The 12,883-nt window shown below is 31.5% G+C and overlaps 1 long non-coding RNA gene across 1 annotated transcript; it reads left to right on the top strand.

Annotated features, from left to right (window-relative positions):
* Positions 1–7,918: 7,918 nt before the first annotated feature.
* LOC132743015 (uncharacterized) lies at positions 7,919–10,162 on the top strand. The gene is made up of 3 exons (XR_009627516.1): positions 7,919–8,110; positions 9,593–9,673; positions 9,976–10,162. It is a non-coding gene; the product is annotated as an uncharacterized LOC132743015 (long non-coding RNA).
* The last annotated feature ends 2,721 nt before the right edge of the window (positions 10,163–12,883 follow it).

Here is a 12,883-nt window from a genome sequence, read left to right as displayed (position 1 = left end):
AAAGAGGAGGGGGCTGAATAGGGAAAAAAACGCAAAAAAAAGATGTGTAAAAAATTTAATTTTTATTGGCATTTTGGGGGCATGAATATTTGCATTTTATTCTCCATTTTGTAGAACATGTAGTTACATGAAAATTATGACTGTAATCTTCAAGCATTTACATGCAGTAACAATTACACAGTGTAGAGTTTTAATCATAAATAAGATACATATTCACTATTAAAATATCTTTTGTAAGTGGACATAATGCACTGATTTGAAATAGAGAAAGAAATTTTTCATATACAAAAACATGGTAGTATTTGCTTGTATATTTATTTCTCTATTTTAATTGTTTACTTTCACTCAAATTTAAAAATAAGTAAATTGAATGTTTTTAACTGTCCAATAATTAAATGAGAAATAACTGGCTTGCAGGTGTTTTTTGGTAATAAAGAAATTAAGAAAACAAGTTATTACCATTGTCTAAATACACACGCGGTTGTTGGAAAAAAAATTCAAATTAGGACGGTAAGCGATGGATCAGTGTCAGTTTTTTTCCGGCTTCGAATAATAGATGTGAATTTCTTTCATAATTGTAAAATCAGACCAAATTAAACTTAAAAGATAAGAGGTATTCAGTTAATGCATTTGGAATAATATGTTTGTATATATATTGATTTATATAGAGATAAAATCAAAGGGCTGCAGCTCTATGGTATTTTCTGATCTTTGCAATCTAAATCATACTGACTATCTGTATGTACTTTCCGGTATAAGTTTATTTTTATATACTATAATTCATCTTACGCAGCGACAGCGTTTTGATTTTCTTCTATAACAGTTTTAAGATTGATACATATGGAATTTTGCATGAAAAAAAAATAGAATTGCCTCGACTAGGAATTGAACCATAGGCCTCTCACACCCGCCTCAACGAGACCGCTTACCTCTGCCACCACGGCGAAGTAATACATATGTACTTTGAATAAAAACGAATACATTATGTAATTCTAAATTGAGAATTTCCATTTCGTGTTTGCAATCCAAAAATTATTAATTTCGAGGTATTTTGTTCACGATAAACCTGTTGTTTAACACTGATGAAAATAATTTAGCGAAAATTTCTCGCCAAAACATTCCGACATGTATATATTTACTACTTGACAGTCAGATTTATTTGTGTACTACGCTCTGGAAGTATTCGGTAATCGACATAGCTAAAAATAGCATTTTCATTGATTGAAATGATATTCATGATAATCCGAAGCTTTACGGAAATAGCCGAACATTTTTCATTGGGTAAAAAAGATATTCTCATCGCGAAATTTGTGATTGTAACCTCATATTTCTATTGACTAATCTAAACTTTTAATGCACTGTAATTTGTTAAATGCCTACATTAAAAATTATTCTTTCTTTTAAATTGCTGGTTTTTAAGCAGTTTTGAGTGAGAACTACTTTGCGTTGTTAGGACTGTGAGGAAATTTTGTGTTAGACCGTGGATGTTAGCTATGTATTTACTGATCTTACGATCAGAAAATACAAAAGGACTGCTGATCTTCTTAGGATAATATATAGGGTATTGAATAAAGCGTTGTCGGACTTGTGCAAAGCCAGATATTTCTCTAACTACATTTATTTATAACTAATGAATGAAGGGATATTTCTTTATGCTATTTTACCAAGTAGACATTACTATGCTGCCAATTTTTGTAAAACGTTCTATTTCACACCCTACTCTGGCTGAAGTTTAAAAGTTATGAAACAAAATAAAAATGATTAGAAAACAATTTTTCACGTTATTATTCAATAATAATTTTAAACAATTTAAACTCGTGTGTCAGACTGTTTTGTTTTGTGTTTACATCAGTGCTTGATTAAGCCATTCTTTAAACCCCACCCATGTCAGTTTAAAATGATGTCATTCGGGCACCTTTATGAATGAGTTGCATACTTGGGATGATGTCATTATGCTGTTTACAAAATTAATTGATGCTGATAAGTCTTATATAAATTTTATCACTTGATATAGAAAGAACCTGTAGTGTTAGTGTATGTGAGATGTTATTTTAGCATCATATAAGTAAACAAATATTAAGAAAAATATTGGTAAAATGCGTTACTTTACAAATCTTTTTTAGGGCAACAATATCTTTAAAATCGAGGGAGAAAAAAATGACAGCAGCATAAACATATAGTCCCTATCCCTTTTATCAGCAGTTCTACACCGTTTTTTTTTTTTTTTGTGTATGAGAGAATGGTCTTACTATTTTAAGTTTGAACACAAGTTATTGGTCTAGACCTAACATGAATGACACACAAAATACTTCTATCTAGTCCTGTTATGTCAAAAACTTTAGCAGAGTCCTTTAAGGATCAAGAACTCACCTCAGAGCCTTGTGCTTAGCTTTTCTCAGTACTTGATAGTAATAATAAAATGAGGCAGAAGTTTTAGCGTTTAGCCTTGTTATTTTAAAAATATTTCTAGTTTGAACTGAATGTGTGATGTATTCTGAGAAAATTATGAAAATATAAAACAAATTAAAAAGGTAAAGTAATCTGACCATTAGAAATGTTTCCATTATGTAAGAACGGCTTAGTGTCAGAATTATGGCCACTTCCTTTTGTATATGTTTTGGGTGAATTTTCATAATTTGACAGTTGATTTTTCTCTAGTTATTTTTATTTCCTTTTTCCATTAATCAAAATTATGATTTTTTCAATGTCTTAATTTTGATCTCAAAAATATCAAAAATACTTCGATATTGTCTCTATCGATGACAATGAGCTCTGTTTGGTCACATTTTAACATTATGGCAAAATTAGAATGCATATTAATTTTTCATGTTTTTAAGATATTAGGAATTTAAATGCTCGTTTTCTGCTTCTGCCTATTCAAACCGCCTCTGAGTCGAAGGGTTAGAGTCGAGCTTCTGTATCCAGTTACCTCTCTGGCGTGGTTTGATACCCGGGAGATGCCTTTGCGTAGTTTGCACGGAGGAAGGGGTAGGTAGTCTAGTACTGGTCTGTTAACCTCAGGAACGATGGCCTTTAGGAAACTACCCGTCCTGATTTTTTATGACTTAAATACTGGTTGGGAAAAGGTGTAAAACAAAAATCAAATAAAATCTGCTATCAATTCTTTGCCTCGTTTTTGACCAAAAATTTCTTCGGTCAGCGGTTTTTGTAAAGATGCAGTATCCAATAAGCTATCATATGATTATTCACTTAAAAAATGCTGTATCAAGTTGGTATGCATTTTTAATGGACAGATAACTGACTAGTTTTGCTTAATTGTCTCCCTTAAAATTTAAAATTGTTTCTTTAAATTTTAAAAACAAAATGCATTACACATTTGCTATAAAGTTTGTTGGTGGTTGGTAGCTTTCACTCCAGATCACGGCAATAAGCCACATTGAATCTACCAGAGCTCAATTCGGCCACAGCATTGTTCCTGGGCAGACTGTCATGCATGTTTACCAGTACTGATTGCCTTCACTTACACAAGAAACTGATAACTTCTGTACATGCCAGAGCAGAAGTTACAGTGCAAATGACCCATCAGGGAAAGGATTTTCATGATCAATCACAATGAAGTGACTGCACTATCAGGGGAATCAAACTCGGGTTGCCAGATTCACAGTCCAAACGCTCTTGCCTATTGAGCTAACGGGTGGCTTATTTTGATAGAAAAATTTGTCTTTAAATTTAATGCCATTTATGCCTTTTTTGTTGCTTCAACTAGTTGGTCCTCATTCATGTCCCTGTTTTTGTTATTTAAATCATTACTGGTTTAACCCAATTAAATTCTGTTTTATTTTCTTGTGGAGATCTTGATGGTTTCATTGGAAAATTGTTGAAGTTGTGTGTGTGGTTGATTGACGGGACAATGATTCCCATTATATAGTTAAGAAAGTCTCAATTGATTTAAAAATGCATTAACATTTATTCCAAGTAGAAGTTGTAATTAAATTATACTTTTTTCAATTCCCTTGTCGACTGCATAGAACCACCGACCTTTCATAGAGATATCTTTAAACTTTAATAAATAAAGAATTTTGCAAAATATCTAATAGTAAATTATTTATCAGTTAAAATAATTTATTTGAACATGTTAGTAGTAAAGAATGAACAATGAACAATAACTAGCATTTCTCTTTTTAAAATATAGTTGTTAAATGGTGAGTACTAGATGATATTTTCCATCAAGTTATCAAGACAAGACGGTAAGAATTGCAATGTTTTTAGTTGCTCAGCAATGTGAAAGACAAGGCAAGTACAGAACAGAGAGGTAAAATATTGAAAAGGTGTAATATTGTATATATTGTGGCGGGAGGGACATAAATAAATGCCATTATGAATTATATGTTGCGGTTAGTGTTAAATAAATGAAATGAATAGAACAGGGTATAGTGAATTACCTGGAAAGAAATGAGAATGAAAACATTGTGAAGTGTTGAGAATGGAAATAGGGCATGAAAAGTCAGTGCAATGAAAATTGGAAATTGTTGGTTGAAATATGAAAGAAATGAAGGAACTACAAGAGGTCAGCAATAGATATTTTTGAAAAATGGAGATGTGAAAGTGAAAAATGAATGAAAATATAGTGAATTGCTTGGAAAGAAATGAGAATGAAAACATTGTGAAGTTTTGAGAATGGAAATAGGGCATGAAAAGTCAGTGCAATGAAAAATGGAAAGTGTTTGTTGAAATATGAAAGAAATGAAGGAACTACAAGAGGTCAGCAATAGATATTTTTGAAAAATGGAGATGTGAAAAATGAATGAAAATTAATGGAAAGGGAGAGAATACATTGGAATGGAAACAATTGAATAATAGTCAAGGAAATGGAAAAAAAAATGTAAAATAGTCAAGGAAACCGAATGAACTAGAGGAGAGTTGAATGAAATGAAATTTAAAGTGAAAACAGTTCATCATGTGTGAAAAGCGAATTAATAAAAATGAAGATAATTTGGTTGAGAAAATGTAGATGGAAAAGATATGAAAACAATTGGCTTTCTAGACAGATTAACTTTCTGTAGAAAGTCGGTTTCAGGTCTCCTAGCATCTATGATTGTTGTTTGTTTGCACCTCCCCATCATATAGTTCTGCCATGAAGGGGAAGTGCAGATATGACAGATTTTCTACTTTATTCTTATCTAACTTTATCTCGATCTTTACAAAACTTTCTTTTCTATACAAAGTTTTCCTCACTAATATTGACCAGACATGATTATGTAGGTACTGACGACCATTGGTCATTGACATATACCAGTTGTGACAAACCTCTCCATCAAAATATTTGATCTTACTAGCTTTTGTAATGACATTGACCATGACATTGACCAATTAACAAGACTTTACGAACCGGTCATGGCTTTCCCAATAGTATTAATTGGGGAAGCTTTTTGACTAATTTACTTTAACTACTAGGCCCATGCAACCTGAGACCAAAACTTTTTCCGGTTATTGGTCAGACAGAGACATTTGGCATTTATTGAAGCTCTTTGGCGGCCGTTGAATGGTGGGAGATGTGTGTACTTGTGACTTAAACCTCAGTGTCTATTCTAGGACTTGTTAATGCGGGATTCACACTATTTTTTTAAAGGTTCTGCACATTTTGGAAACGGGTGTAAAATCCTGCATCTGAATTGATCAGTTTTCTCAAAAAGCATAAAGGTCTAGACAACTTATTTTGTTTTCATGAACACGGGGAAGCCTAAAGGGGGTAATTGTGAACTAAATAAACAGTCTCCTTCACAGTGATCTCCCCTTGTTAGTATCGTGATTACAATCTGCCAAGGGAGGTAATCACTGTGAGGAGTTTGCTAAATAAAATCAATATTTTTCGTTGTCAACTCCTTTTTCTATAAAGTTTGTAACGGCACTTTTAGAATCTGTTTGCAGCAAAATTTATGTTCAATAATCCTAACTCTAACCCTAACACATAACACTAACCCTTACTCATAACTCGATATTAATAATAATGTGTAATATGATAAAAAATAGCTGCAGACATATTCTAGTTGAGCCGTCCCTGATTTGTTTCTTTAATGAATAAAAACCCAATCTAGCTACCTTTTTATTTTTTATGAAAATAAAAAGATTAGCTCTGGCTTTTGATATAAACAACATAGAATTTTTTTACACAATTACTCTTTTTTACTGGCCCCCTTTTTTTAAAAAAAACCTTCTTTTTTAAATTTGGGGGGAAATTCCCCCTGTCTTTTAAATTCCTAGAAAGATACTGAACCTACGATTACTATGACCAACCTTAAACGACTAAACTGATTTTAAACCCATTCAACTTTTCGAGTTTTCAATTTTTGACAATCTCAACATTTCCCCCCAAAGCTCCCCTATTTTTAAAACAGCACACCCCCCAATTTATTTTTTTTTATGGGAATATTAAGTAATGTCTAAAGATTTTTAAAAAATTTTTAGTTTTAATGTTTTTTTAAAAATTACAAAGTCAAAATTTAAGACATCTATTTTTTAGTTTATTTTTTTTATTTAGAACAGTGTTAATATTTAATTTAAATATTGAAAAAGAAATAAACAATATATTTATTTGCCATTAAAAAAGAAATTTTTGACTCAAATTAAAAAGACGAATTAAAATTGAAAAAAATTCCTGAATTCAAAAATTAAAAAAAAAACGGATGTGTGCAGTTTTAACTACTAGCATGTCCCAAGCCATGGTAAAAGCAGAGGGGGAGAAAATAGCATTGTATTTGAATTGTTTTTTTACATATAAAACACTACATTTTGCCCATCATGTTCATTACGTGTGGAGTGATAGAGGTTTTAACGGGCTTAAATGAAACAGACAACAAAAAAACAAAAACTGCTAGAATATTTAACAATATTCAAACTTTCTTTAAAGTGATTTACATCATGTAACTCAGTGTATGCATCCATTTAATAGAAAAGAAAAAGGATATTATAGAAGTTCAAAAAAAAGCATTTGTCAAGCATTAATGTTATGCAAAATAATTTCTGTAACAAAGCCTCAGAAAAATATTAACAACCATGTTGTGATATGTTCTTTTTTACATTTGTAGATCTGACCACGGTTATTGAAGTGGATGTAATATATTAGCAACTTCAAGGATTAGCTGTGAAATCTGATTTTCTTAAGAAAGGCAAGTTTATGTAAGCAAAATTTAAAAAAAAATATCATTTTGCGAAATATATTGAACATGTTTTTATAACAAATTTTGTTGTGTATCAACATACACACCAAAATCATTTCATTTGAAAATGCATATAAATAAATTTGACCCACAAATGTCCATGACCATGTTTATTCTGTTGACACCAAGTCCGTCTGCTTGCCTAGCTCATTAGGGAGAGCATCATGTTCGTAATCCACTCTGACATTAGGAGCCACTGGTTCCTTCCTCTGACGTGGCATAATTTCACCATGACAATAGATGTTATAATCTGGAACTCGGCAAATGTGAGTTTTTCCAAGCTAATCCCCCCAGGTACAAACAAACTTTTACGGTTATTTCTTTACGGTGCATACTGGTCACAATTGTCAATCTATTGCACATATTTTCGAAGTTGTAACTGTAAAAGTTTGTTTGTACCTCCATCATTTAAGCTGGGAAAAAACAAAATATTCTTTTATTCCGGAGTAAGTCTGTTGATCTCAGATATTGGTGATTGGTTTTAATTGTCTCTCATTGCTGATCCAGTCAAATCATTTGAGTTTAGTAGTCGGTTCACTTGTTAAGAAACTGGTTAGTTATCCAGGAAAACTCCTTATGGTGATCAACCTCCAAGACGTAACAAAGACATGTTATGGTAGTCATAAGGTAAAACTTTCCCGCTAAAACGTTGGCCAATACGGAACTTTATTTTCTCAAAATATTTGGCAATAGCTTATAAACAATCACCTGTCCTTTATCACTACCGGTATGTACTTAATTCTGGTTATTAATGGTTAAAAAATATTGAATACCGAAGAAATTGTGAAAAATAACATTCCTGAAATGACCAATTTATTACACTATTGATGGATGTTAAAAAATTTTTTGCAGGAAAGCATTACAGTATGTTTACCTTAAAGTCAGAGTCAAATCCAGAAAGATAATATAAATTTGACACCCAGTGAGTACTGGTAAGTCCCAGAGTTCAAATAAGCCATATACAATGTACTTTGTTAACTATCAACCATATATAAATGATGATTAACCTTAAAGGAACTCCACTGAGGTCCAATAGCCTTAAATAATAAATTATGAAATTCTTTCTTAAATCAACTGGTACACTTAAATTTGAAACTATATAAATACACACAGTATAATTGATAATCGATTTTTTATGTAATTTTTTATTTGATTGAAAATCGTTAAACAAAAATCTTGAAAAAGATTGTTGGCCCCTTCATGTCGGAGTCCCTTTAATTACATATGAAAATGTTACCAGTAAAGATGGATCTAGATACATTTCATTTAAGAACAGCTAGATTATCTTTGTCAATTTTGCCATCATATGTAAACCATCTTTCTTATATGTGAGTGAATTTAATATTAAAGCTAAAATTTGTAGAGTAAAATAATCTTTGTGTACATGTACATGTAATCTTTTTCATTACCATCTTAGAATTGGAATCAATTAAGAAACATGATATTCTTATAAATGATATGAAAAATAATATATATCAGCAGTTTTCTTACTCTTGAGTTGATATTGAAAGCAACATGCCTCCAGTCAAAATATTTCAGGAAAATCAAGCTTGTAGTACAATTTTTAGAAAAGTAAAAGCATCAAGATTCAAGTAATAATTTACATGTGTGCAATTACTACTGATTTCATTGTAATCCTCACCATATTTTATTTGTGTTACTAACATTGCAGCATTAAGAGCTATTTTTGCATATTTTGACCTTTTTTTTTGGTAATTTACATGAATTGTAAGTGTCTGCACTCTTTGTCCACTTAATGTTTTACTTTGAAATACATTTTCATGGAAATTGGCATAAATCTGGTGGCAAGCTGCTTTAAGGATAGAAATTTCTTCATTTAAGAGCAGAAATTCTCAGTATTTTACAGGGGTTTAGATTTGCAAAAAAAACATTTTTAAAGATATAAGTAAAATATTAAGCAGGGGTCTGTTTTAGAGCCTAAAAGTAAAATATTTATAATTATTTCTTTTTCATGTATATTCTATTAAAAGGAACTCCGGAATTGGACCACAAATTGCGGCTTATATATCCTATCCTGTAATAGCTTTTAGAATTTAATTGTTTGTCACAATTATTTTAATCCATTTCATATTATCCGAGTGTATGACCTCTTTGAATATTATATTAATTTAACATTTAAACTTGTGTTGGCTTAATTTGACGTTTTTTTTTTTCTATATGCCCTTGATTTGACCTATTTTTTTTTAAACCTAACAGATGATATTAAATTACTTTAACTTATTTAAAGACAATCCACTTGTATATGAAAAAATATTCAAACGTCAAACAAACAAAAAGTAAAGCCTGTACAGGTTTGGAAGTACACACTGCAATATGTGGTTCTATTCCCGAGTTCCTATATATATATAGTATTTTGAAATTCTAAAAACTTAACATAATTCTGTATCCTATAGATTGCTAGGCCACAAAGAAATGTGACAGTTATTGCCTTGCTATAGAAGTTCCTCCCATACATTAGCCAAGATCAAGCCATGGTAAGTTCTTAAGACAATTACTCAAGAAAATTGTTGATCACTTTAAATGGAAGGAAGAGGGCTTTGGTGGCCGTGTGAGAAAAAAACACATTTGCCCCTCAACACTGTTTTTTTTTTAATTCTGCCACGAACATCAGATTTTTCCATATGATTTGTTAATATTTGTATAATGCTTTGAGTAGCAAAATAACTTTAGTAACAAAGACTCAAATTCTACTATATATATGTAAGTAGTTAAGTGTTTCTCCCAAAGTCAGTTTTCATTATTAATTATAAATCAAATACCGTATTTTATTTTACAGGACTGATGCTTGCTGGACAAGTTGTTTAACATTTGATAGAGGATCTTCATGTGAATTGATACTGTGACATTAAACATTGTATATCTATGGCAACTGATTGCTACGGAGTTGTGTGCTGGGCAGTGCCATGTGGGGGACTGGTAGATTTAGCATGTTGATTGATGTGTTGCATGCAAAAAAGATACATCTATAATAAAACCATTTAAGACATTGTTTATGATTGGAAAGATCTTCAACTTGTGCAGTTTTTATAAAAGACTATTGATAATACATTCATTATTATATTAGCTTCTTGATATTAGATCACCCTTTTTGCCAAATTATGTTCTACCATAGGGCTAACATAAGGGAAATGGTTTCAATATGAAAATGAAACATTTTGATTGGTTTAGAAAATGGGCTGAGTGTAAGAAGTTTACTCTGGGGTATTTTTAAACTCATTTTAAAACATCATTTCTATATTTTTGCATTGAAATTAAAAACGAAAATTTATTTGAAACATAAATATTGTGTTAAGTCCCTTATCAGGTTTAACCAGAGGTGACTAGGTTTACCCTCTGTCCTTCTGTATGTCTGTCCACGAAACTAGATCCCATGATGATGCAAAAAGTACTGAACATACATTAATGAAGTTTGAAATATGGGTAAATGGCAGTCTGGAAATTATGAACATCTTTAATTCCTATGTTGAAAAATTTGGTTGCTAGGCAAACACCCCCCCCCTTAATTGCAAATTTTTTTTAAAAAAATTTGTTTTTTTTAAAATTCTTTATTTTTAAAACCTATTTAAAATTTTAAAATAGTTTCTTTTCATCCCCCCACTTATTTTGGGCATTAGGGCCCTTATTTGCACCTTTTTAAATAATCAAAAATATCTTTCCTTAAATTTTTTATTTTTTAAAATTTTAAAAAATTTCTTCTTTGTTACTGTTAATGGTATATTGTATTTTCCATTGCAATGTCATGTTGTATTTTGGGCCGGAGTACTATGTTACAGAAATAAACTTTACTTTAATATATTTGAAATTTGTTATATTTTTCACTTTTCATCTTTGATTCTATATATGGTATCTACTTGAGACTTAAGATAATTGTTGTTTGTCACCACTCATATAATGTATGACGATGTTCATAAGTCTTGCATCTTTATTTCAATAGTTATTTCCTCTTTAGTGTAAGAAGTTTGCTCTTTTCTTAAGTGTTATATTCTGGTTACAACCAGGGATATCAAAAAATCTGTTGTCAGTCCGTCTGTCTGGCCATCCTCCATAGATTACGAATAAAGAACTTATAACTTTTCGAACAAATTTAAGTAAAATAGAGGAAAATTGACACATAAGTTATACAAACTACAAAACCTTGATAATTAGTTTGGAAATATATAAACAGTGTTGTAAATTAATAAAATTGACATAACATGAGTGATATTTTATATTGACTCATGATTTGTCCTCTAGATGCTTGTCTTATGGTTAATACAAATATATTTACCTTGTTAAAGGTACTCGACTGAGTGTTTTTTACATAACGGGACTGAAAATAATTTTTCAAGATTCTTACTCTATTTCATGTAGTTCTATACCCACAACTTATGTGCAAACTTTTAGATCATAAACTTGATCCAATTTTCCAGAAAATCTATTCTAATTGTGAAAAATTACCCGAAAATTGAAAAGCATTGCAATGCTTTTCACTCAAATCAGACAAGGAATAGCAAAAACATATGATTTTCAATGTATTTCTGAGTAAATTATTTATTTAACTTTAGTACATATTACTGTTTTAAGTGCCCCAGTTTATCTATGTGAGACATGAAATTAAAATTTTATGTTTTAAGGCTTTTGGACCCGAGTGGAGTCCCTTTAACTGATCCAGTTAAGTCATCTATTTATACATCTACTATTACTACATAGATTTTTGGCTTATCTGAAGAAGCTTTAATTGTGATTGCTGGGCATTGTTCTCATTGTACAAAAAACTTGCCTATTATTCAAACATTTTAAAAGGTATCAATATGAAGCTGTAAACAACATTAAATGGTTGGTTAATTTATTCATCAGCCTTCTTCTCTTGGATAACATTCAAGTTTGGCATATTTAGGAAAAAAAGTGAGTGTTGTATATGTAAGGGAGAGAACTCTTGCACAACTGCACACGTTTTATTTTTCAAGGGGAAACAACTCTTCTGTGCTTAACTGATACTTTTGAAATTCCTTTTTACACTTTCAAAGTGTATTGATAAAATAATTGTAGAATTGTTGCATAACAGATTTATTGCTCTCATTTTTATGAATTTGAAAATCAACTATTTCTGATACAAGAATGTTTCATTTGAAATAAGATTGTTGAATTGTTATATCATAATATGAAATTATTTGTTTAATAAAAAGGCTAGTTGAGCAGGCCAAACAAAATATGCTGTTGTTGATTGTTGAATGGTCCTAAGTCAAGTGAATTATTTCACCTGGGTAACATTCGGAAAAAGTTTTGGAGGTTTGGACCCTGAACCTGCTTGAAACTGAAAGTGGTAAACCATCATTATAGAGTCAGGCCCCATGTTCATTAAAGCTACAGTCTCACTTACAGAGCCCCGGCAGAGAACCGGAAGACGTCCGGGGTGATCCGGGAACAACCGGGGTACATCCGTTACTCTGCCGGCAACGTCCTGGATGATCCGGGAACATCCGGCATTCGATCCCGGATGGAATAAAATATTTAATATCACCGGGGTGATCCGGGAAGGTATAGCTTTGCCGGCATCATCCTTAGCTCTGCCGGGAACGACCGGGGTGATACCGGGAAAGCACCGTAGCTCTGCCGGCACAAACCGGGGATGATCCGGGGTATGACATAGCCGGTAGAGCTACGGTAGAGCCCCGGTATATGCCGGCAGAGCCCCGGTAACTACA

The sequence above is a fragment of the Ruditapes philippinarum genome, unplaced genomic scaffold (assembly GCF_026571515.1).
Source record: "Ruditapes philippinarum isolate M1 unplaced genomic scaffold, ASM2657151v2 ctg2664_1_1_1_1, whole genome shotgun sequence".
Classification (NCBI taxonomy): Eukaryota; Metazoa; Mollusca; class Bivalvia; order Venerida; family Veneridae; genus Ruditapes; species Ruditapes philippinarum.
Note: the sequence above shows the minus strand (reverse complement) of the source record. Positions and strands in the feature narration are given on the sequence as shown.